The 22911-nt window shown below is 41.7% G+C and overlaps 4 non-coding genes across 4 annotated transcripts; 2 read left to right on the top strand and 2 right to left on the bottom strand.

Annotated features, from left to right (window-relative positions):
* Nucleotides 1-1875: 1875 nt before the first annotated feature.
* Nucleotides 1876-1949, bottom strand: TRNAT-UGU (transfer RNA threonine (anticodon UGU)). Its single transcript has one exon. It is a non-coding gene; the product is annotated as a tRNA-Thr (tRNA).
* Nucleotides 1950-4344: 2395 nt separating this feature from the next.
* TRNAT-UGU (transfer RNA threonine (anticodon UGU)) lies at nt 4345-4418 on the bottom strand. Its single transcript has one exon. It is a non-coding gene; the product is annotated as a tRNA-Thr (tRNA).
* A 12206-nt stretch (nt 4419-16624) lies between these two features.
* TRNAT-AGU (transfer RNA threonine (anticodon AGU)) lies at nt 16625-16698 on the top strand. The gene has a single exon. It is a non-coding gene; the product is annotated as a tRNA-Thr (tRNA).
* Nucleotides 16699-21852: 5154 nt separating this feature from the next.
* On the top strand, nt 21853-21926 carry TRNAT-AGU (transfer RNA threonine (anticodon AGU)). Its single transcript has one exon. It is a non-coding gene; the product is annotated as a tRNA-Thr (tRNA).
* Nucleotides 21927-22911: the final 985 nt, after the last annotated feature.

Raw genomic sequence — 22911 nt, 5'->3', positions numbered from 1 at the left:
CCAATCGAACATTTCAAGTGGTTTACTTAGCGAAACAACATTGAGTTGAGTTGTATTCCATGCACAGCAAAAACTTTGAACAGGATTTCATTTTCAGTCATGACAATTAAGAAACCAAGTAAATTATGAATAGCATTCATTCAACGACATTGACAATTTGCAGTATGCAATAGATTCTGGTTCAATGACAAGGCATTATGTTTTGAAATTCTATAATTGAATGATCCATCTTTTAGCACAGCTTCAATTTGGGACTTGTTTTTCTTCCAAGTTATGACACAGAATAGGCAGATTGAAGGAATGCCACGGCAGGGCCAAAAGGAGGAAAAATTAGGAAAGATTGAAAAGTTGGAATTAAGACCCTGAGGACTGGTTCATTTCTTATGCAGAAGAAATTCTTAAAATCACAATTGCATTATTAGTAGAGACGTAGCCACAGAAAATTTGAGTTATACGTCATTGAAATTCTCATTTCTTAGATAAGAAGTTTGTTTCTGAGATGATGAAAACAAGGCACTGCTGAGATTTGAACTCAGGGTCTCCTGTTTACAAGACAGGCACTTTAGACAACTAAGCCACAGCGCTACGTACTTACCAAATGTATTAAAACCCTGCGCACTGGTTCATTTCTTATGCAGAAGAAACTCTAAATTTCACAATTGCACTATCAGTAGAGACGTAGCCATGGTAAGTTTGAGGTTGTACGTCAATGGAATTCCCATTTTTAAGATAGGAAGTTTGTTTCTGAGATGATGAAAACAAGGCACTGCTGAGATTTGAATTCAGGGTCTCCTGTTTACAAGACAGGCACTTTAGACAACTAAGCCACAGCGCTACGTACTTACCAAATGTATTAAAACCCTGAGCACTGGTTCATTTCTTATGCAGAAGAAACTCTAAATTTCACAATTGCACTATAACCATAGACGTAGCCATGGTAAGTTTGAGGTTGTACGTCAATGGATTTCCCATTTTTAAGATAGGAAGTTTGTTTCTGAGATGATGAAAACATGGCACTGCTGAGATTCGAACTCAGGATCTCCTGTTTACAAGACAGGCGTTTTAACCAACTATGCCACAGCGCCACAAAATTTCCAAGTGAAATGCAGGGAACACATAAGAACCAATCGAACATTTCAAGTGGTTAACTTAGCGAAACAACATTGAGTTGAGTTGTATTCCATGCACAGCAAAAACGTGGAACAGGATTTCATTTCCAGTCATGACAATTAAGAAAAAAAGTAAATTATGAATAGCATTCATTCAACGACATTGACAATTTGCAGTATGCAATAGATTCTGGTTCAATGACAAGGCCTTATGTTTTGAAATTCTATAATTGAATGATTCATCTTTTAGCACAGCTTCAATTTGGGACTTGTTTTTCTTCCAAGTTATGACACAGAATAGGCAGATTGAAGGAATGCCACGCAGGGCCAAAAGGAGGAAAAATTAGGAAAGATTGAAAAGTTGGAATTAAGACCCTGAGGACTGGTTCATTTCTTATGCAGAAGAAATTCTTAAAATCACAATTGCATTATTAGTAGAGACGTAGCCACAGAAAATTTGAGTTATACGTCATTGAAATTCTCATTTCTTAGATAGGAAGTTTGTTTCTGAGATGATGAAAACAAGGCACTGCTGAGATTTGAACTCAGGGTCTCCTGTTTACAAGACAGGCACTTTAGACAACTAAGCCACAGCGCTACGTACTTACCACATGTATTAAAACCCTAATCACTGGTTCATTTCTTATGCAGAAGAAACTCTAAATTTCACTAACAGTAGAGACGTAGCCATGGTAAGTTTGAGGTTGTACGTCGATGGAATTCCCATTTTTAAGATAGGAAGTTTGTTTCTGAAATGATGAAAACAAGGCACTGCTGAGATTCGAACTCAGGATCTCCTGTTTACAAGACAGGCGCTTTAACCAACTAAGCCACAGCGCCACAAGCTTTCCACGTGAAATGCAGGGAACACATAAGAACCAATCGAACATTTCAAGTGGTTAACTTAGCGAAACAACATTGAGTTGAGTTGTATTCCATGCACAGCAAAAACGTGGAACAGGATTTCATTTCCAGTCATGACAATTAAGAAAAAAAGTAAATTTTGAATAGCATTCATTCAACGACATTGACAATTTGCAGTATGCAATAGATTCTGGTTCAATGACAAGGCCTTATGTTTTGAAATTCTATAATAGAATGATCCATCTTTTAGCACAGCTTCAATTTGGGACTTGTTTTTCTTCCAAGTTATGACACAGAATAGGCAGATTGAAGGAATGCCACAGCAGGGCCAAAAGGAGGAAAAATTAGGAAAGATTGAAAAGTTAGAATTAAGACCCTGAGGACTGGTTCATTTCTTATGCAGAAGAAATTCTTAAAATCACAATTGCATTCTTAGTAGAGACGTAGCCACAGAAAATTTGAGTTATACGTTATTGAAATTCCCATTTCTTAGATAGGAAGTTTGTTTCTGAGATGATGAAAACAAGGCACTGCTTAGATTTGAACTCAAGGTCTCCTGTTTACAAGACAGGCACTTTAGACAACTAAGCCACAGCGCTACGTACTTACCAAATGTATTAAAACTCTGAGCACTGGTTCATTTCTTATGCAGAAGAAACTCTAAATTTCACAATTGCACTATCACCATTGACGTAGCCATGGTAAGTTTGAGGTTGTACGTCAATGGAATTCCCATTTTTAAGATAGGAAGTTTGTTTCTGAGATGATGAAAACAAGGCACTGCTGAGATTCGAACTCAGGATCTCCTGTTTACAAGACAGGCGCTTTAACCAACTAAGCAACAGCGCCACAAAATTTCCAAGTGAAATGCAGGGAACACATAAGAACCAATCGAACATTGCAAGTGGTTAACTTAGCGAAACAACATTGAGTTGAGTTGTATTCCATGCACAGCAAAAACGTGGAACAGGATTTCATTTCCAGTAATGACAATTAAGAAAAAAAGTAAATTATGAATAGCATTCATTCAACGACATTGACAATTTGCAGTATGCAATAGATTCTGGTTCAATGACAAGGCCTTATGTTTTGAAATTCTATAATTGAATGATCCATCTTTTAGCACAGCTTCAATTTGGGACTTGTTTTTCTTCCAAGTTATGACACAGAATAGGCAGATTGAAGGAATGCCACAGCAGGGCCAAAAGGAGGAAAAATTAGGAAAGATTGAAAAGTTGGAATTAAAACCCTGAGGACTGGTTCATTTCTTATGCAGAAGAAATTCTTAAAATCACAATTGCATTATTAGTAGAGACGTAGCCACGGAAAATTTGAGTTATACGTCATTGAAATTCCCATTTCTTAGCTAGGAAGTTTGTTTCTGACATGAATGATGAAAACAAGGCACTGCTGAGATTTGAACTCAGGGTCTCCTGTTTACAAGACAGGCACTTTAGACAACTAAGCCACAGCGCTACGTACTTACCACATGTATTAAAACCCTGAGCACTGGTTCATTTCTTATGCAGAAGAAACTCTAAATTTCACAATTGCACTATCACCATTGACGTAGCCATGGTAAGTTTGAGGTTGTACGTCAATGGAATTCCCATTTTTAAGATAGGAAGTTTGTTTCTGAGATGATGAAAACAAGGCACTGCTGAGATTCGAAACTCAGGATCTCATGTTTACAAGACAGGCGCTTTAACCAACTAAGCCACAGCGCCACAAAATTTCCACGTGAAATGCAGGGAACACATAAGAACCAATCGAACATTTCAAGTGGATAACTTAGCGAAACAACATTGAGTCGAGTTGTATTCCATGCACAGCAAAAACGTGGAAGCACAGCTTCAATTTGGGACTTGTTTTTCTTCCAAGTTATGACACAGAATAGGCAGATTGAAGGAATGCCACAGCAGGGCCAAAAGGAGGAAAAATTAGGAAAGATTGAAAAGTTGGAATTAAAACCCTGAGGACTGGTTCATTTCTTATGCAGAAGAAATTCTTAAAATCAGAATTGCATTATTAGTAGAGACGTAGCCACAGAAAATTTGAGTTATACGTCATTGAAATTCCCATTTCTTAGATAGGAAGTTTGTTTCTGAGATGATGAAGACAAGGCACAGCTTAGATTTGAACTCAGGGTCTCCTGTTTACAAGACAGGCACTTTAGACAACTAAGCCACAGCACTACGTACTTACCGAAAGTATTAAAACCCTGAGCACTGGTTCATTTCTTATGCAGAAGAAACTCTAAATTTCACAATTGCACTATCACCATTGACGTAGCCATGGTAAGTTTGAGGTTGTACGTCAATGGAATTCCCATTTTTAAGATAGGAAGTTTGTTTCTGAGATGATGAAAACAAGGCACTGCTGAGATTCGAACTCAGGATCTCCTGTTTACAAGACAGGCGCTTTAACCAACTAAGCCACAGCGCCACAAAATTTCCAAGTGAAATGCAGGGAACACATAAGAACCAATCGAACATTTCAAGTGGTTAACTTAGCGAAACAACATTGAGTTGAGTTGTATTCCATGCACAGCAAAAGCGTGGAACAGGATTTCATTTCCAGTCATGACAATTAAGAAAAAAAGTAAATTATGAATAGCATTCATTCAACGACATTGACAATTTGCAGTATGCAATAGATTCTGGTTCAATGACAAGGCCTTATGTTTTGAAATTCTATAATTGAATGATCCATCTTTTAGCATAGCTTCAATTTGGGACTTGTTTTTCTTCCAAGTTATGACACAGAATAGGCAGATTGAAGGAATGCCACAGCAGGGCCAAAAGGAGGAAAAATTAGGAAAGATTGAAAAGTTGGAATTAAAACCCTGAGGACTGGTTCATTTCTTATGCAGAAGAAATTCTTAAAATCACAATTGCATTACTAGTAGAGACGTAGCCACGGAAAATTTGAGTTATACGTCATTGAAATTCCCATTTCTTAGATAGGAAGTTTGTTTCTGAGATGATGAAAACAAGGTACTGCTGAGATTCGAACTCAGGATCTCCTGTTTACAAGACAGGCACTTTAACCAACTAAGCCACAGCGCCACAAAATTTCCACGTGAAATGCAGGGAACACTGTCATGATCCCAATGGCAGGGGATCACTAAAGGACAAGCACAGATACAAACAAGCTCTAGGGCGATGGAACCTGAGCTGACCGCGACCCTGAACCTAACACACAAATAAAAGTAGCCGGGGAACGTGCCTACGATGATCCTAGACGTCTCGCTCCAGCCGAAGATCTAACTTCCCCTATTAGAAGAAACACAGACCTCTCTTGCCTCCAGAGAAATCCCCCACAGAAATAGCAGCCCCCCACATATAATGACGGTGAAATGAGAGGAAAGCACATACGCAGTATGAAAACAGTTTCAGCAAAATGAGGCCCGCTAAAGCTAGATAGCAGAGGATACAAAAGTGAACTGCGCGGTCAGCGAAAAACCCTTCAAAAAACCATCCTGAAATTACTTGAACTCATGTGCCAACTCATGGTACATGAGGAGCAATTTCAGCCCACTAGAGCAACCAGCAGCAAGAATCACATATCTGCAGGCTGGACTAAAAACCAAATAAAGCAAAACACCAAAACAGGAAAATCCAAACTTAGCTTGACCAGAAGGTTCTAGGAGCAGGGAGCAGAGGTAACAAGACACACTGGATACATTGATAACCGGCGAGGAAATGCCAGCAAAGCCAGGTTAAATAGGAAACTCCCATATCCTGATGGAACAGGTGGAACCCAGAGACCAGGAAAGACAAGTCACCCAGTACCATCAGTAACCACCAGAGGGAGCCCAAAAACAGAACTCACAACAGTACCCCCCCCTTGAGGAGGGGTCACCGAACCCTCACGAGAACCACCAGGGCGACCAGGATGAGCCCTATGAAAAGCGCGAACCAAATCATCAGCATGAACATCCGAGGCAACAACCCAAGAATTATCCTCCTGACCATAACCCTTCCACTTGACCAAATACTGGAGTTTCCGTCTGGAAACACGAGAATCCAAGATCTTCTCCACAACATACTCCAATTCTCCCTCCACCAGCACTGGAGCAGGAGACTCAAGCGAAGGAACAACAGGTACCTCATACTTCCGCAACAACGACCGATGGAACACATTATGAATAGCAAACGATGCCGGGAGATCCAAACGAAACGACACAGGGTTAAGAATTTCCAAGATCCTATAGGGACCGATGAACCGAGGCTTGAACTTAGGAGAAGAGACCTTCATAGGAACAAAACGAGAAGACAACCACACCAAGTCCCCAACAAGAAGTCGAGGACCCACGCGGCGACGGCGATTAGCAAACTGCTGAGCCTTCTCCTGGGACAACTTCAAATTGTCCACCACATGACTCCAAATCCGATGCAACCTATCCACCACCATGTCCACTCCAGGACAATCAGAAGGTTCCACCTGACCAGAGGAAAAACGAGGATGAAACCCCGAATTACAAAAGAAAGGAGAAACCAAGGTAGCAGAACTAGCCCGATTATTAAGGGCAAACTCGGCCAGCGGCAAAAAGGTAACCCAGTCATCCTGATCAGCAGAAACAAAACACCTTAAATAAGTTTCCAAGGTCTGATTAGTTCGTTCCGTCTGGCCATTCGTCTGAGGATGGAATGCAGACGAAAAGGACAAATCAATGCCCATCTTAGCACAGAACGTCCGCCAAAATCTAGACACAAACTGGGATCCCCTGTCAGAAACGATGTTCTCAGGAATCCCATGCAAACGAACCACATTCTGAAAAAACAGAGGGACCAACTCAGAGGAGGAAGGCAACTTAGGCAAGGGTACCAGATGAACCATTTTAGAAAAGCGATCACACACAACTCAGATGACGGACATTTTTTGAGAGACAGGGAGATCCGAAATAAAGTCCATGGAAATGTGCGTCCAAGGCCTCTTCGGGATAGGCAAAGGTGACAACAATCCACTGGCCCGAGAACAGCAAGGCTTAGCCTGAGCACAAACCTCACAAGACTGCACAAAAGAACGCACATCCCTCGACAAGGAAGGCCACCAAAAAGACCTGGCCACCAAGTCTCTAGTACCAAATATTCCAGGATGACCTGCCAACGCAGAAGAATGGACCTCGGAGATGACTCTACTGGTCCAATTATCCGGAACAAACAGTCTCTCAGGCGGACAACGATCAGGTTTACCCGCCTGAAACTCCTGCAAAGCACGTCGCAAGTCTGGGGAGACAGCAGACAAAATCACCCCATCCCTAAGGATACCAGAGGGCTCAGAATTTCCAAGGGAGTCAGGCACAAAACTCCTAGAAAGAGCATCTGCCTTCACATTCTTTGAACCTGGCAGGTATGAAACCACAAAATTGAAACGAGAGAAAAACAGTGACCAACGAGCCTGTCTAGGATTCAGACGCCTGGCAGACTCAAGGTAAATCAAATTTTTGTGATCAGTCAAGACCACCACACGATGTCTAGCACCCTCTAGCCAATGACGCCACTCCTCAAATGCCCACTTCATGGCCAAAAGTTCCCGATTACCAACATCATAATTCCGCTCAGCCGGCGAAAACTTTCTAGAAAAAAAACGCGCATGGCTTCATCACTGAGCCATCGGAGCTTCTCTGTGACAAAACCGCCCCCGCTCCAATCTCGGAAGCATCAACCTCAACCTGAAAAGGGAGCGAAACATCTGGCTGACGCAACACAGGAGCAGAAGAAAACCGGCGCTTAAGTTCCTGAAAGGCCTCCACAGCCGCAGGAGACCAATTAGCAACATCAGCACCCTTCTTAGTCAAATCCGTCAAAGGCTTAACAACACTAGAAAAATTAGTTATAAAACGACGATAGAAATTAGCAAAGCCCAAGAACTTCTGTAGACTCTTAAGAGATGTAGGCTGCGTCCAGTCACAAATAGCCTGAACCTTGACGGGATCCATCTCAATAGTAGAAGGGGAAAAAATATACCCCAAGAAAGAAATCTTCTGGACTCCAAAGAGACACTTTGAGCCTTTTACAAACAAGGAATTGGCCCGCAGGACCTGAAACACCTTCCTGACCTGCTGAACATGAGACTCCCAGTCATCAGAAAAAACCAAAATATCATCCAAATACACAATCATAAATTTATCCAGATATTCACGGAAAATATCGTGCATAAAGGACTGGAAGACTGAAGGAGCATTAGAAAGTCCAAAAGGCATTACCAAATACTCAAAATGGCCCTCAGGCGTATTAAATGCGGTTTTCCACTCATCACCTTGCTTTATTCGTATAAGATTATACGCACCCCGAAGATCAATCTTAGTGAACCATTTAGCCCCCTTAATGCGAGCAAACAAATCAGTCAACAAAGGCAAAGGATACTGATATTTTACGGTAATCTTATTCAAAAGACGATAATCTATACAAGGCCTCAAGGAACCATCTTTTTTGGCCACGAAAAAAAAACCTGCTCCCAAAGGGGACAAAGATGGACGGATATGTCCCTTTTCCAAGGACTCCTTAACATAATCCCGCATAGCAGTATGCTCTGGCACTGACAGATTGAACAAACGACCTTTAGGAAATTTACTGCCTGGAATTAAATTTATATCACAATCGCAATCCCTGTGAGGAGGAAGCGAACTGAGCTTAGGCTCCTCAAAAACATCCCGATAGTCAGACAAAAACACAGGAATCTCAGAAGGAGTAGATGAAGCGATAGAAATCGGAGGTGCATCATCATGAACCCCCTGACAACCCCAGCTTAACACAGACATCGATTTCCAGTCAAGGACTGGATTATGAGTTTGTAACCATGGCAGACCAAGTACTAGAACATCATGCAAATTATACAGTACCAGGAAGCGAATCACCTCCTGATGAACGGGAGTCATACGCATGGTCACTTGTGTCCAGTACTGAGGTTTATTCATAGCCAAAGGTGTAGAGTCAATTCCCTTCAAAGGAATAGGGACTTCCAGAGGCTCCAGACTAAACCCACAGCGATTGGCAAATGACCAATCCATAAGACTCAGGGCAGCGCCTGAATCCACATAGGCATCGACGGAAATGGATGATAATGAACAAATCAGAGTCACAGACAGAATGAACTTAGACTGTAAAGTACTAATGGCAACAGACTTATCAACTTTTTTTGTGCGTTTAGAGCATGCTGATATAACATGAGCTGAATCACCACAATAAAAGCACAACCCTTTTTTCCGCCTATACTTTTGCCGTTCACTTCTGGACTGAATTCTATCACATTGCATTATCTCAGGTGACGGTTCAGACGACACCGCCAAATGATGCACAGGTTTGCGCTCCCGTAAACGCCGATCAATCTGAACAGCCATAGTCATAGACTCATTCAGACCAGCAGGCGCAGGGAACCCCACCATAACATCTTTAATGGCCTCAGAAAGGCCATCTCTGAACTTTGCAGCCAGAGTGCACTCATTCCACTGAGTAAGCACCGACCACTTCCAAAATTTTTGACAATAAATTTCTGCTTCATCTTGCCCCTGAGAGAGGGCCAACAAAGCTTTTTCAGCCTGAATCTCTTGGTTAGGTTCCTCATAGAGCAAACCCAATGCCAGAAAAAACGCATCCGCATTAAGCAACGCAGGGTCCCCTGGTGCCAATGCAAATGCCCAATCCTGAGGGTCACCCCGCAGGAAAGATATAATTATCTTGACTTGCTGAGCAGGGTCTCCAGAGGAGCGAGATTTCAAAGAAAGAAACAACTTGCAATTGTTCCTAAAATTCAGAAAACGAGATCTATCTCCAGAAAAAAACTCTGGGACAGGAATTCTAGGTTCAGACATAGGAGCATGTACAACAAAATCCTGTATATTTTGAACCTTAGTGGCAAGATTATTCAGGCTGGAAGCCAAACTCTGGACGTCCATGATAAACAGCTGGGATCAGAGCCATTCAAAGATTAAGAGGAGGAGGAAGTAACCAGGTTGCAATAAGGCTAGGCAGCAAACTCTGAGGGAAAGAGAAAGAAAAAAAAAAAAAAAAAAAACTTCCTCAGACTACTTATCCTCCTACTTCAGCCAATACAATTAACACTTTGTGGGCCGGTTATACTGTCATGATCCCAATGGCAGGGGATCACTAAAGGACAAGCACAGATACAAACAAGCTCTAGGGCGATGGAACCTGAGCTGACCGCGACCCTGAACCTAACACACAAATAAAAGTAGCCGGGGAACGTGCCTACGATGATCCTAGACGTCTCGCTCCAGCCGAAGATCTAACTTCCCCTATTAGAAGAAACACAGACCTCTCTTGCCTCCAGAGAAATCCCCCACAGAAATAGCAGCCCCCCACATATAATGACGGTGAAATGAGAGGAAAGCACATACGCAGTATGAAAACAGTTTCAGCAAAATGAGGCCCGCTAAAGCTAGATAGCAGAGGATACAAAAGTGAACTGCGCGGTCAGCGAAAAACCCTTCAAAAAACCATCCTGAAATTACTTGAACTCATGTGCCAACTCATGGTACATGAGGAGCAATTTCAGCCCACTAGAGCAACCAGCAGCAAGAATCACATATCTGCAGGCTGGACTAAAAACCAAATAAAGCAAAACACCAAAACAGGAAAATCCAAACTTAGCTTGACCAGAAGGTTCTAGGAGCAGGGAGCAGAGGTAACAAGACACACTGGATACATTGATAACCGGCGAGGAAATGCCAGCAAAGCCAGGTTAAATAGGAAACTCCCATATCCTGATGGAACAGGTGGAACCCAGAGACCAGGAAAGACAAGTCACCCAGTACCATCAGTAACCACCAGAGGGAGCCCAAAAACAGAACTCACAACAGTACCCCCCCCTTGAGGAGGGGTCACCGAACCCTCACGAGAACCACCAGGGCGACCAGGATGAGCCCTATGAAAAGCGCGAACCAAATCATCAGCATGAACATCCGAGGCAACCACCCAAGAATTATCCTCCTGACCATAACCCTTCCACTTGACCAAATACTGGAGTTTCCGTCTGGAAACACGAGAATCCAAGATCTTCTCCACAACATACTCCAATTCTCCCTCCACCAGCACTGGAGCAGGAGGCTCAAGCGAAGGAACAACAGGTACCTCATACTTCCGCAACAACGACCGATGGAACACATTATGAATAGCAAACGATGCCGGGAGATCCAAACGAAACGACACAGGGTTAAGAATTTCCAAGATCCTATAGGGACCGATGAACCGAGGCTTGAACTTAGGAGAAGAGACCTTCATAGGAACAAAACGAGAAGACAACCACACCAAGTCCCCAACAAGAAGTCGAGGACCCACGCGGCGACGGCGATTAGCAAACTGCTGAGCCTTCTCCTGGGACAACTTCAAATTGTCCACCACATGACTCCAAATCCGATGCAACCTATCCACCACCATGTCCACTCCAGGACAATCAGAAGGTTCCACCTGACCAGAGGAAAAACGAGGATGAAACCCCGAATTACAAAAGAAAGGAGAAACCAAGGTAGCAGAACTAGCCCGATTATTAAGGGCAAACTCGGCCAGCGGCAAAAAGGTAACCCAGTCATCCTGATCAGCAGAAACAAAACACCTTAAATAAGTTTCCAAGGTCTGATTAGGTCGTTCCGTCTGGCCATTCGTCTGAGGATGGAATGCAGACGAAAAGGACAAATCAATGCCCATCTTAGCACAGAACGTCCGCCAAAATCTAGACACAAACTGGGATCCCCTGTCAGAAACGATGTTCTCAGGAATCCCATGCAAACGAACCACATTCTGAAAAAACAGAGGGACCAACTCAGAGGAGGAAGGCAACTTAGGCAAGGGTACCAGATGAACCATTTTAGAAAAGCGATCACACACAACTCAGATGACGGACATTTTTTGAGAGACAGGGAGATCCGAAATAAAGTCCATGGAAATGTGCGTCCAAGGCCTCTTCGGGATAGGCAAAGGTGACAACAATCCACTGGCCCGAGAACAGCAAGGCTTAGCCCGAGCACAAACCTCACAAGACTGCACAAAAGAACGCACATCCCTCGACAAGGAAGGCCACCAAAAAGACCTGGCCACCAAGTCTCTAGTACCAAATATTCCAGGATGACCTGCCAACGCAGAAGAATGGACCTCGGAGATGACTCTACTGGTCCAATTATCCGGAACAAACAGTCTCTCAGGCGGACAACGATCAGGTTTACCCGCCTGAAACTCCTGCAAAGCACGTCGCAAGTCTGGGGAGACAGCAGACAAAATCACCCCATCCCTAAGGATACCAGAGGGCTCAGAATTTCCAAGGGAGTCAGGCACAAAACTCCTAGAAAGAGCATCCGCCTTCACATTCTTTGAACCTGGCAGGTATGAAACCACAAAATTGAAACGAGAGAAAAACAGTGACCAACGAGCCTGTCTAGGATTCAGACGCCTGGCAGACTCAAGGTAAATCAAATTTTTGTGATCAGTCAAGACCACCACACGATGTCTAGCACCCTCTAGCCAATGACGCCACTCCTCAAATGCCCACTTCATGGCCAAAAGTTCCCGATTACCAACATCATAATTCCGCTCAGCCGGCGAAAACTTTCTAGAAAAAAAACGCGCATGGCTTCATCACTGAGCCATCGGAGCTTCTCTGTGACAAAACCGCCCCCGCTCCAATCTCGGAAGCATCAACCTCAACCTGAAAAGGGAGCGAAACATCTGGCTGACGCAACACAGGAGCAGAAGAAAACCGGCGCTTAAGTTCCTGAAAGGCCTCCACAGCCGCAGGAGACCAATTAGCAACATCAGCACCCTTCTTAGTCAAATCCGTCAAAGGCTTAACAACACTAGAAAAATTAGTTATAAAACGACGATAGAAATTAGCAAAGCCCAAGAACTTCTGTAGACTCTTAAGAGATGTAGGCTGCGTCCAGTCACAAATAGCCTGAACCTTGACGGGATCCATCTCAATAGTAGAAGGGGAAAAAATATACCCCAAGAAAGAAATCTTCTGGACTCCAAAGAGACACTTTGAGCCTTTTACAAACAAGGAATTGGCCCGCAGGACCTGAAACACCTTCCTGACCTGCTGAACCTGAGACTCCCAGTCATCAGAAAAAACCAAAATATCATCCAAATACACAATCATAAATTTATCCAGATATTCACGGAAAATATCGTGCATAAAGGACTGGAAGACTGAAGGAGCATTAGAAAGTCCAAAAGGCATTACCAAATACTCAAAATGGCCCTCAGGCGTATTAAATGCGGTTTTCCACTCATCACCTTGCTTTATTCGTATAAGATTATACGCACCCCGAAGATCAATCTTAGTGAACCATTTAGCCCCCTTAATGCGAGCAAACAAATCAGTCAACAAAGGCAAAGGATACTGATATTTTACGGTAATCTTATTCAAAAGACGATAATCTATACAAGGCCTCAAGGAACCATCTTTTTTGGCCACGAAAAAAAAACCTGCTCCCAAAGGGGACAAAGATGGACGGATATGTCCCTTTTCCAAGGACTCCTTAACATAATCCTGCATAGCAGTATGCTCTGGCACTGACAGATTGAACAAACGACCTTTAGGAAATTTACTGCCTGGAATTAAATTTATAGCACAATCGCAATCCCTGTGAGGAGGAAGCGAACTGAGCTTAGGCTCCTCAAAAACATCCCGATAGTCAGACAAAAACACAGGAATCTCAGAAGGAGTAGATGAAGCGATAGAAATCGGAGGTGCATCATCATGAACCCCCTGACAACCCCAGCTTAACACAGACATTGATTTCCAGTCAAGGACTGGATTATGAGTTTGTAACCATGGCAGACCAAGTACTAGAACATCATGCAAATTATACAGTACCAGGAAGCGAATCACCTCCTGATGAACGGGAGTCATACGCATGGTCACTTGTGTCCAGTACTGAGGTTTATTCATAGCCAAAGGTGTAGAGTCAATTCCCTTCAAAGGAATAGGGACTTCCAGAGGCTCCAGACTAAACCCACAGCGATTGGCAAATGACCAATCCATAAGGCTCAGGGCAGCGCCTGAATCCACATAGGCATCGACGGAAATGGATGATAATGAACAAATCAGAGTCACAGACAGAATGAACTTAGACTGTAAAGTACTAATGGCAACAGACTTATCAACCTTTTTTGTGCGTTTAGAGCATGCTGATATAACATGAGCTGAATCACCACAATAAAAGCACAACCCTTTTTTCCGCCTATACTTTTGCCGTTCACTTCTGGACTGAATTCTATCACATTGCATTATCTCAGGTGACGGTTCAGACGACACCGCCAAATGATGCACAGGTTTGCGCTCCCGTAAACACCGATCAATCTGAACAGCCATAGTCATAGACTCATTCAGACCAGCAGGCGCAGGGAACCCCACCATAACATCTTTAATGGCCTCAGAAAGGCCATCTCTGAACTTTGCAGCCAGAGTGCACTCATTCCACTGAGTAAGCACCGACCACTTCCAAAATTTTTGACAATAAATTTCTGCTTCATCTTGCCCCTGAGAGAGGGCCAACAAAGCTTTTTCAGCCTGAATCTCTTGGTTAGGTTCCTCATAGAGCAAACCCAATGCCAGAAAAAACGCATCCGCATTAAGCAACGCAGGGTCCCCTGGTGCCAATGCAAATGCCCAATCCTGAGGGTCACCCCGCAGGAAAGATATAATTATCTTGACATGCTGAGCAGGGTCTCCAGAGGAGCGAGATTTCAAAGAAAGAAACAACTTGCAATTGTTCCTAAAATTCAGAAAACGAGATCTATCTCCAGAAAAAAACTCTGGGACAGGAATTCTAGGTTCAGACATAGGAGCATGTACAACAAAATCCTGTATATTTTGAACCTTAGTGGCAAGATTATTCAGGCTGGAAGCCAAACTCTGGACGTCCATGATAAACAGCTGGGATCAGAGCCATTCAAAGATTAAGAGGAGGAGGAAGTAACCAGGTTGCAATAAGGCTAGGCAGCAAACTCTGAGGGAAAGAGAAAGAAAAAAAAAAAAAACTTCCTCAGACTACTTATCCTCCTACTTCAGCCAATACAATTAACACTTTGTGGGCCGGTTATACTGTCATGATCCCAATGGCAGGGGATCACTAAAGGACAAGCACAGATACAAACAAGCTCTAGGGCGATGGAACCTGAGCTGACCGCGCCCCTGAACCTAACACACAAATAAAAGTAGCCGGGGAACGTGCCTACGATGATCCTAGACGTCTCGCTCCAGCCGAAGATCTAACTTCCCCTATTAGAAGAAACACAGACCTCTCTTGCCTCCAGAGAAATCCCCCACAGAAATAGCAGCCCCCCACATATAATGACGGTGAAATGAGAGGAAAGCACATACGCAGTATGAAAACAGTTTCAGCAAAATGAGGCCCGCTAAAGCTAGATAGCAGAGGATACAAAAGTGAACTGCGCGGTCAGCGAAAAACCCTTCAAAAAACCATCCTGAAATTACTTGAACTCATGTGCCAACTCATGGTACATGAGGAGCAATTTCAGCCCACTAGAGCAACCAGCAGCAAGAATCACATATCTGCAGGCTGGACTAAAAACCAAATAAAGCAAAACACCAAAACAGGAAAATCCAAACTTAGCTTGACCAGAAGGTTCTAGGAGCAGGGAGCAGAGGTAACAAGACACACTGGATACATTGATAACCGGCGAGGAAATGCCAGCAAATCCAGGTTAAATAGGAAACTCCCATATCCTGATGGAACAGGTGGAACCCAGAGACCAGGAAAGACAAGTCACCCAGTACCATCAGTAACCACCAGAGGGAGCCCAAAAACAGAACTCACAACAGAACACATAAGAACCAATCGAACATTTCAAGTGGTTAACTTAGCGAAACAACATTGAGTTGAGTTGTATTCCATGCACAGCAAAAACGTGGAACAGGATTTCATTTCCAGTCATAACAATTAAGAAAAAAAGTAAATTATGAATAGCATTCATTCAACGACATTGACAATTTGCAGTATGCAATAGATTCCGGTTCAATGACAAGGCCTTTTGTTTTGAAATTCTATAATTGAATGATCCATCTTTTAGCACAGCTTCAATTTGGGACTTGTTTTTCTTCCAAGTTATGACACAGAATAGGCAGATTGAAGGAATGCCACGGCAGGGCCAAAAGGAGGAAAAATTAGGAAAGATTGAAAAGTTGGAATTAAGACCCTGAGGACTGGTTCATTTCTTATGCAGAAGAAATTCTTAAAATCACAATTGCGTTATTAGTAGAGACGTAGCCACGGAAAATTTGAGTTATACGTCATTGAAATTCCCATTTCTTAGCTATGAAGTTTGTTTCTGACATGAATGATGAAAACAAGGCACTGCTGAGATTTGAACTCAGGGTCTCCTGTTTACAAGACAGGCACTTTAGACAACTAAGCCACAGCGCTACGTACTTACCACATGTATTAAAACCCTGAACACTGGTTCATTTCTTATGCAGAAGAAACTCTAAATTTCACTATCAGTCGAGACTTAGCCATGGTAAGTTTGAGGTTGTACGTCAATGGAATTCCCATTTTTAAGATAGGAAGTTTGTTTCTGAGATGATGAAAACAAGGCACTGCTGAGAACTCAGGATCTCCTGTTTACAAGACAGGCGCTTTAACCAACTAAGCCACAGCGCCACAAGCTTGTGGCGCTGTGGCTTAGTTGGTTAAAGCGCCTGTCTAGTAAACAGGAGATCCTGAGTTCGAACCTCAGCAGTGCCTTGTTTTCATCATCTCAAAAAGAAACTTCCTATCTTAAAAATGGGAATTTCACTTGCATGAAACCTCAAATTTACCTTGGCTACGTCTTTACTCATAGTGCAATTGTGAGATGAAGAATGTCTTCTGTATATGGGCCAAAAAGGAAGAAAGATGGCATCAAGCATGACCACTTAAAATCAGTGGATTTTATTTTGAAATTCCTCCTCTTTATGCATCTGACTCGCTAAGCAGGCTTTCCAAAGTATCACACCTTTTTGTCCTTTGGCTTAGTTGGTCTAAGCGCCTGTTTAGTAAACAGAAAATCTTGATTTCGAACGTCAGCAGTGGTTTTCTTTCTTCATCTCAGTTTGGGTCATTTTAGCCAAAAAAAAGTGGACTTTTGTTCTTGTATGACATTAAACAAGTCTTTACCACAGTCATAACATAGTGCAGTTGAGAGAAAAAAAATCTCTGCTGTCGAAACGCTTAAAAAGGAATTAGACGATATAACTTTCTTTAGAGAATAAAGGATGGCATCAAGCATTTCAAAATAAAACCAGTGGAATTACACTTCTAACTCTGCAAAGTTTGATAGCAGCTTTCTTAAAAAGGAAGATAAACTTTCAAGCTTGACGTATCTACAGCTTTGGCTAGAAATGAAAACAAAACAATACAACATGAAACAAGCAGATTAAACCGACGAGGATGGGATTCAAACCCATGCATGCAGAGCACAATGGATTAGCAGTCCATCGCCTTAACCACTCGGCCACCTCGTCTACATGGCGCAGATGCGCTAAGGAGAAAAGATGTAATGATTATTTTTACGGGTCAGTGTGTTTTCGTTGAAGATATTACAGTGTCTATTCTTTACAGTTAGATTGGGGCAAACTCTTTTGGCCCTGCTGTGGCATTCCTTCAATCTGCCTATTCTGTGTCATAACTTGGAAGAAAAACAAGTACCAAATTGAAGCTGTGCTAGAAGATGGATCATTCAATTATGGAACTTCAAAACCCAAGGCCTTGTCATCGATCCAGATTCTATTGCATTTTGCAAATTGTCAATGTCGTTGAATGAATGCTATTCATAATTTACTTGGTTTCTTAATTGTCATGACTGAGAATGAAATCCTGTTCCACGTTTCTGTGTGCACGGAATGAAACTCAACTCAATGTTGTCTTGTTAAGTTAACCACTTGAAAGGTTTGATCGGTGCTTACATCTTCCCTAGATTTCATAGGCTTTCCAGCTTGTGGTGCTGTGGCTTAGTTGGTTAAAGCGCCTGTCTAGTAAACAGGACATCCTGAGTTCGAATCTCAGCAGTGCTTTGTTTTCATAATCTCAAAAAGAAACTTCCTATCTTAAAAATGGGAATTTCACTTGCATGAAACCTCAAATTTACTTTGGCTACGTCTTTACTGATAGTGCAATTGTGAGATGAAGAATGTCTTCTGTATAAGGGCCAAAAAGGAAGAAAGATGGCATCAAGCATGACAACTTAAAACCAGTGGATTTTATTTTGAAATTCCTCCACTTTATGCATCTGACTCGCTAAGCAGGCTTTCCAAAGTATCACACCTTTTTGTCCTTTGGCTTAGTTGGTCTAAGCGCCTGTTTAGTAAACAGAAAATCTTGATTTCGAACGTCAGCAGTGGTTTTCTTTCTTCATCTAAGTTTTGGTCATTTTAGCCAAAAAAAAGTGGACTTTTGTTCTTGTATGACATTGAACAAGTCTTTACCACAGTCATAACATAGTGCAGTTGAGAGAAAAAAAATCTCTGCTGTCGAAACGCTTAAAAAGGAATTAGACGATATAACTTTCTTTAGAGAATAAAGGATGGCATCAAGCATTTCAAAATAAAACCAGTGGAATTACACTTCTAACTCTGCAAAGTTTGATAGCAGCTTTCTTAAAAAGGAAGATAAACTTTCAAGCTTGACGTATCTACCGCTTTGGCTAGAAATGAAAACAAAACAATACAACATGAAACAAGCAGATTAAACCGACGAGCATGGGATTCAAACCCATGCATGCAGAGCACAATGGATTAGCAGTCCATCGCCTTAACCACTCGGCCACCTCATCTACATGGCGCACATGCGCTAAGGAGAAATGATGTAATGATTATTTTGACGGGTCAGTGTGTTTTCGTTGAAGATATTACAGTGTCTATTCTTTACAGTTAGATTGGGGCAAACTATTTTGGCACTGCTGTGGCATTCCTTCAATCTGCCTATTCTGTGTCATAACTTGGAAGAAAAACAAGTACCAAATTGAAGCTGTGCTAGAAGATGGATCATTCAATTATGGAACTTCAAAACCCAAGGCCTTGTCATCGATCCAGATTCTATTGCATTTTGCAAATTGTCAATGTCGTTGAATGAATGCTATTCATAATTTACTTGGTTTCTTAATTGTTATGACTGAGAATGAAATCCTGTTCCATGTTTCTGTGTGCACGGAATGAAACTCAACTCAATGTTGTCTTGTTCAGTTAACCACTTGAAAGGTTTGATCGGTGCTTACATCTTCCCTAGATTTCATAGGCTTTCCAGCTTGTGGTGCTGTGGCTTAGTTGGTTAAAGCGCCTGTCTAGTAAACAGGACATCCTGAGTTCAAATCTCAGCAGTGCCTTGTTTTCATCATCTCAAAAAGAAACTTCCTATCTTAAAAATGGGAATTTCACTTGCATGAAACCTCAAATTTACCTTGGCTACGTCTTTACTGATAGTGCAATTGTGAGATGAAGAATGTCTTCTGTATAAGGGCCAAAAAGGAAGAAAGATAGCATCAAGCATGACAACTTAAAACCAGTGGATTTTATTTTGAAATTCCTCCTCTTTATGCATCTGACTCGCTAAGCAGGCTTTCCAAAGTATCACACCTTTTTGTCCTTTGGCTTAGTTGGTCTAAGCGCCTGTTTAGTAAACAGAAAATCTTGATTTCGAACGTCAGCAGTGGTTTTCTTTCTTCATCTAAGTTTGGGTCATTTTAGCCAAAAAAAAGTGGACTTTTGTTCTTGTATGATATTAAACAAGTCTTTACCACAGTCATAACATAGTGCAGTTGAGAGAAAAAAAATCTATGCTGTCGAAACGCTTAAAAAGGAATTAGACGATATAACTTTCTTTAGAGAATAAAGGATGGCATCAAGCATTTCAAAATAAAACCAGTGGAATTACACTTCTAACTCTGCAAAGTTTGATAGCAGCTTTCTTAAAAAGGAAGATAAACTTTCAAGCTTGACGTATCTACCGCTTTGGCTAGAAATGAAAACAAAACAATACAACATGAAACAAGCAGATGAAACTGACGAGGATGGGATGCAAACCCATGCATGCAGAGCACAATGGATTAGCAGTCCATCGCCTTAACCACTCGGCCACCTCGTCTACATGGCGCACATGCGCTAAGGAGAAAAGATGTAATGATTATTTTTACGGGTCAGTGTGTTTTCGTTGAAGATATTACAGTGTCTATTCTTTACAGTTAGATTGGGGCAAACTCTTTTGGCCCTGCTGTGGCATTCCTTCAATCTGCCTATTCTGTGTCATAACTTGGAAGAAAAACAAGTACCAAATTGAAGCTGTGCTAGAAGATGGATCATTCAATTATGGAACTTCAAAACCCAAGGCCTTGTCATCGATCCAGATTCTATTGCATTTTGCAAATTGTCAATGTCGTTGAATGAATGCTATTCATAATTTACTTGGTTTCTTAATTGTCATGACTGAGAATGAAATCCTGTTCCACGTTTCTGTGTGCACGGAATGAAACTCAACTCAATGTTGTCTTGTTAAGTTAACCACTTGAAAGGTTTGATCGGTGCTTACATCTTCCCTAGATTTCATAGGCTTTCCAGCTTGTGGTGCTGTGGCTTAGTTGGTTAAAGCGCCTGTCTAGTTAACAGGAGATCCCGAGTTCGAATCTCAGCAGTGCCTTGTTTTCATCATCTCAAAAAGAAACTTCCTATCTTAAAAATGGGAATTTCACTTGCATGAAACCTCAAATTTACCTTGGCTACGTCTTTACTCATAGTGCAATTGTGAGATGAAGAATGTCTTCTGTATATGGGCCAAAAAGGAAGAAAGATGGCATCAAGCATGACCACTTAAAATCAGTGGATTTTATTTTGAAATTCCTCCTCTTTATGCATCTGACTCGCTAAGCAGGCTTTCCAAAGTATCACACCTTTTTGTCCTTTGGCTTAGTTGGTCTAAGCGCCTGTTTAGTAAACAGAAAATCTTGATTTCGAACGTCAGCAGTGGTTTTCTTTCTTCATCTAAGTTTGGGTCATTTTAGCCAAAAAAAAGTGGACTTTTGTTCTTGTATGATATTAAACAAGTCTTTACCACAGTCATAACATAGTGCAGTTGAGAGAAAAAAAATCTATGCTGTCGAAACGCTTAAAAAGGAATTAGACGATATAACTTTCTTTAGAGAATAAAGGATGGCATCAAGCATTTCAAAATAAAACCAGTGGAATTACACTTCTAACTCTGCAAAGTTTGATAGCAGCTTTCTTAAAAAGGAAGATAAACTTTCAAGCTTGACGTATCTACCGCTTTGGCTAGAAATGAAAACAAAACAATACAACATGAAACAAGCAGATTAAACCGACGAGGATGGGATTCAAACCCATGCATGCAGAGCACAATGGATTAGCAGTCCATCGCCTTAACCACTCGGCCACCTCGTCTACATGGCGCACATGCGCTAAGGAGAAAAGATGTAATGATTATTTTTACGGGTCAGTGTGTTTTCGTTGAAGATATTACAGTGTCTATTCTTTACAGTTAGATTGGGGCAAACTCTTTTGGCCCTGCTGTGGCATTCCTTTAATCTGCCTATTCTGTGTCATAACTTGGAAGAAAAACAAGTACCAAATTGAAGCTGTGCTAGAAGATGGATCATTCAATTATGGAACTTCAAAACCCAAGGCCTTGTCATCGATCCAGATTCTATTGCATTTTGCAAATTGTCAATGTCGTTGAATGAATGCTATTCATAATTTACTTGGTTTCTTAATTGTCATGACTGAGAATGAAATCCTGTTCCACGTTTCTGTGTGCACGGAATGAAACTCAACTCAATGTTGTCTTGTTAAGTTAACCACTTGAAAGGTTTGATCGGTGCTTACATCTTCCCTAGATTTCATAGGCTTTCCAGCTTGTGGTGCTGTGGCTTAGTTGGTTAAAGCGCCTGTCTAGTAAACAGGAGATCCTGAGTTCGAATCTCAGCAGTGCCTTGTTTTCATCATCTCAAAAAGAAACTTCCTATCTTAAAAATGGGAATTTCACTTGCATGAAACCTCAAATTTACCTTGTCTACGTCTTTACTCATAGTGCAATTGTGAGATGAAGAATGTCTTTTGTATATGGGCCAAACAGGAAGAAAGATGGCATCAAGCATGACCACTTAAAATCAGTGGATTTTATTTTGAAATTCCTTCTCTTTATGCATCTGACTCGCTAAGCAGGCTTTCTAAAGTATCACACCTTTTTGTCCTTTGGCTTAGTTGGTCTAAGCGCCTGTTTAGTACACAGAAAATCTTGATTTCGAACGTCAGCAGTGGTTTTCTTTCTTCATCTCAGTTTGGGTCATTTTAGCCAAAAAAAGTGGACTTTTGTTCTTGTATGACATTAAACAAGTCTTTACCACAGTCATAACATAGTGCAGTTGAGAGAAAAAAAATCTCTGCTGTCGAAACGCTTAAAAAGGAATTAGACGATATAACTTTCTTTAGAGAATAAAGGATGGCATCAAGCATTTCAAAATAAAACCAGTGGAATTACACTTCTAACTCTGCAAAGTTTGATAGCAGCTTTCTTAAAAAGGAAGATAAACTTTCAAGCTTGACGTATCTACCGCTTTGGCTAGAAATGAAAACAAAACAATACAACATGAAACAAGCAGATTAAACCGACGAGGATGGGATTCAAACCCATGCATGCAGAGCACAATGGATTAGCAGTCCATCACCTTAACCACTCGGACACGTTGACTACATGGCGCACATGCGCTAAGGAGAAAAGATGTAATGATTATTTTTACGGGTCAGTGTGTTTTCGTTGAAGATATTACAGTGTCTATTCTTTACAGTTAGATTGGGGCAAACTCTTTTGGCCCTGCTGTGGCATTCCTTCAATCTGCCTATTCTGTGTCATAACTTGGAAGAAAAACAAGTACCAAATTGAAGCTGTGCTAGAAGATGGATCATTCAATTATGGAAC

This window comes from Ranitomeya imitator, chromosome 7, assembly GCF_032444005.1.
Source record: "Ranitomeya imitator isolate aRanImi1 chromosome 7, aRanImi1.pri, whole genome shotgun sequence".
Classification (NCBI taxonomy): domain Eukaryota; kingdom Metazoa; phylum Chordata; class Amphibia; order Anura; family Dendrobatidae; genus Ranitomeya; species Ranitomeya imitator.
Note: the sequence above shows the minus strand (reverse complement) of the source record. Positions and strands in the feature narration are given on the sequence as shown.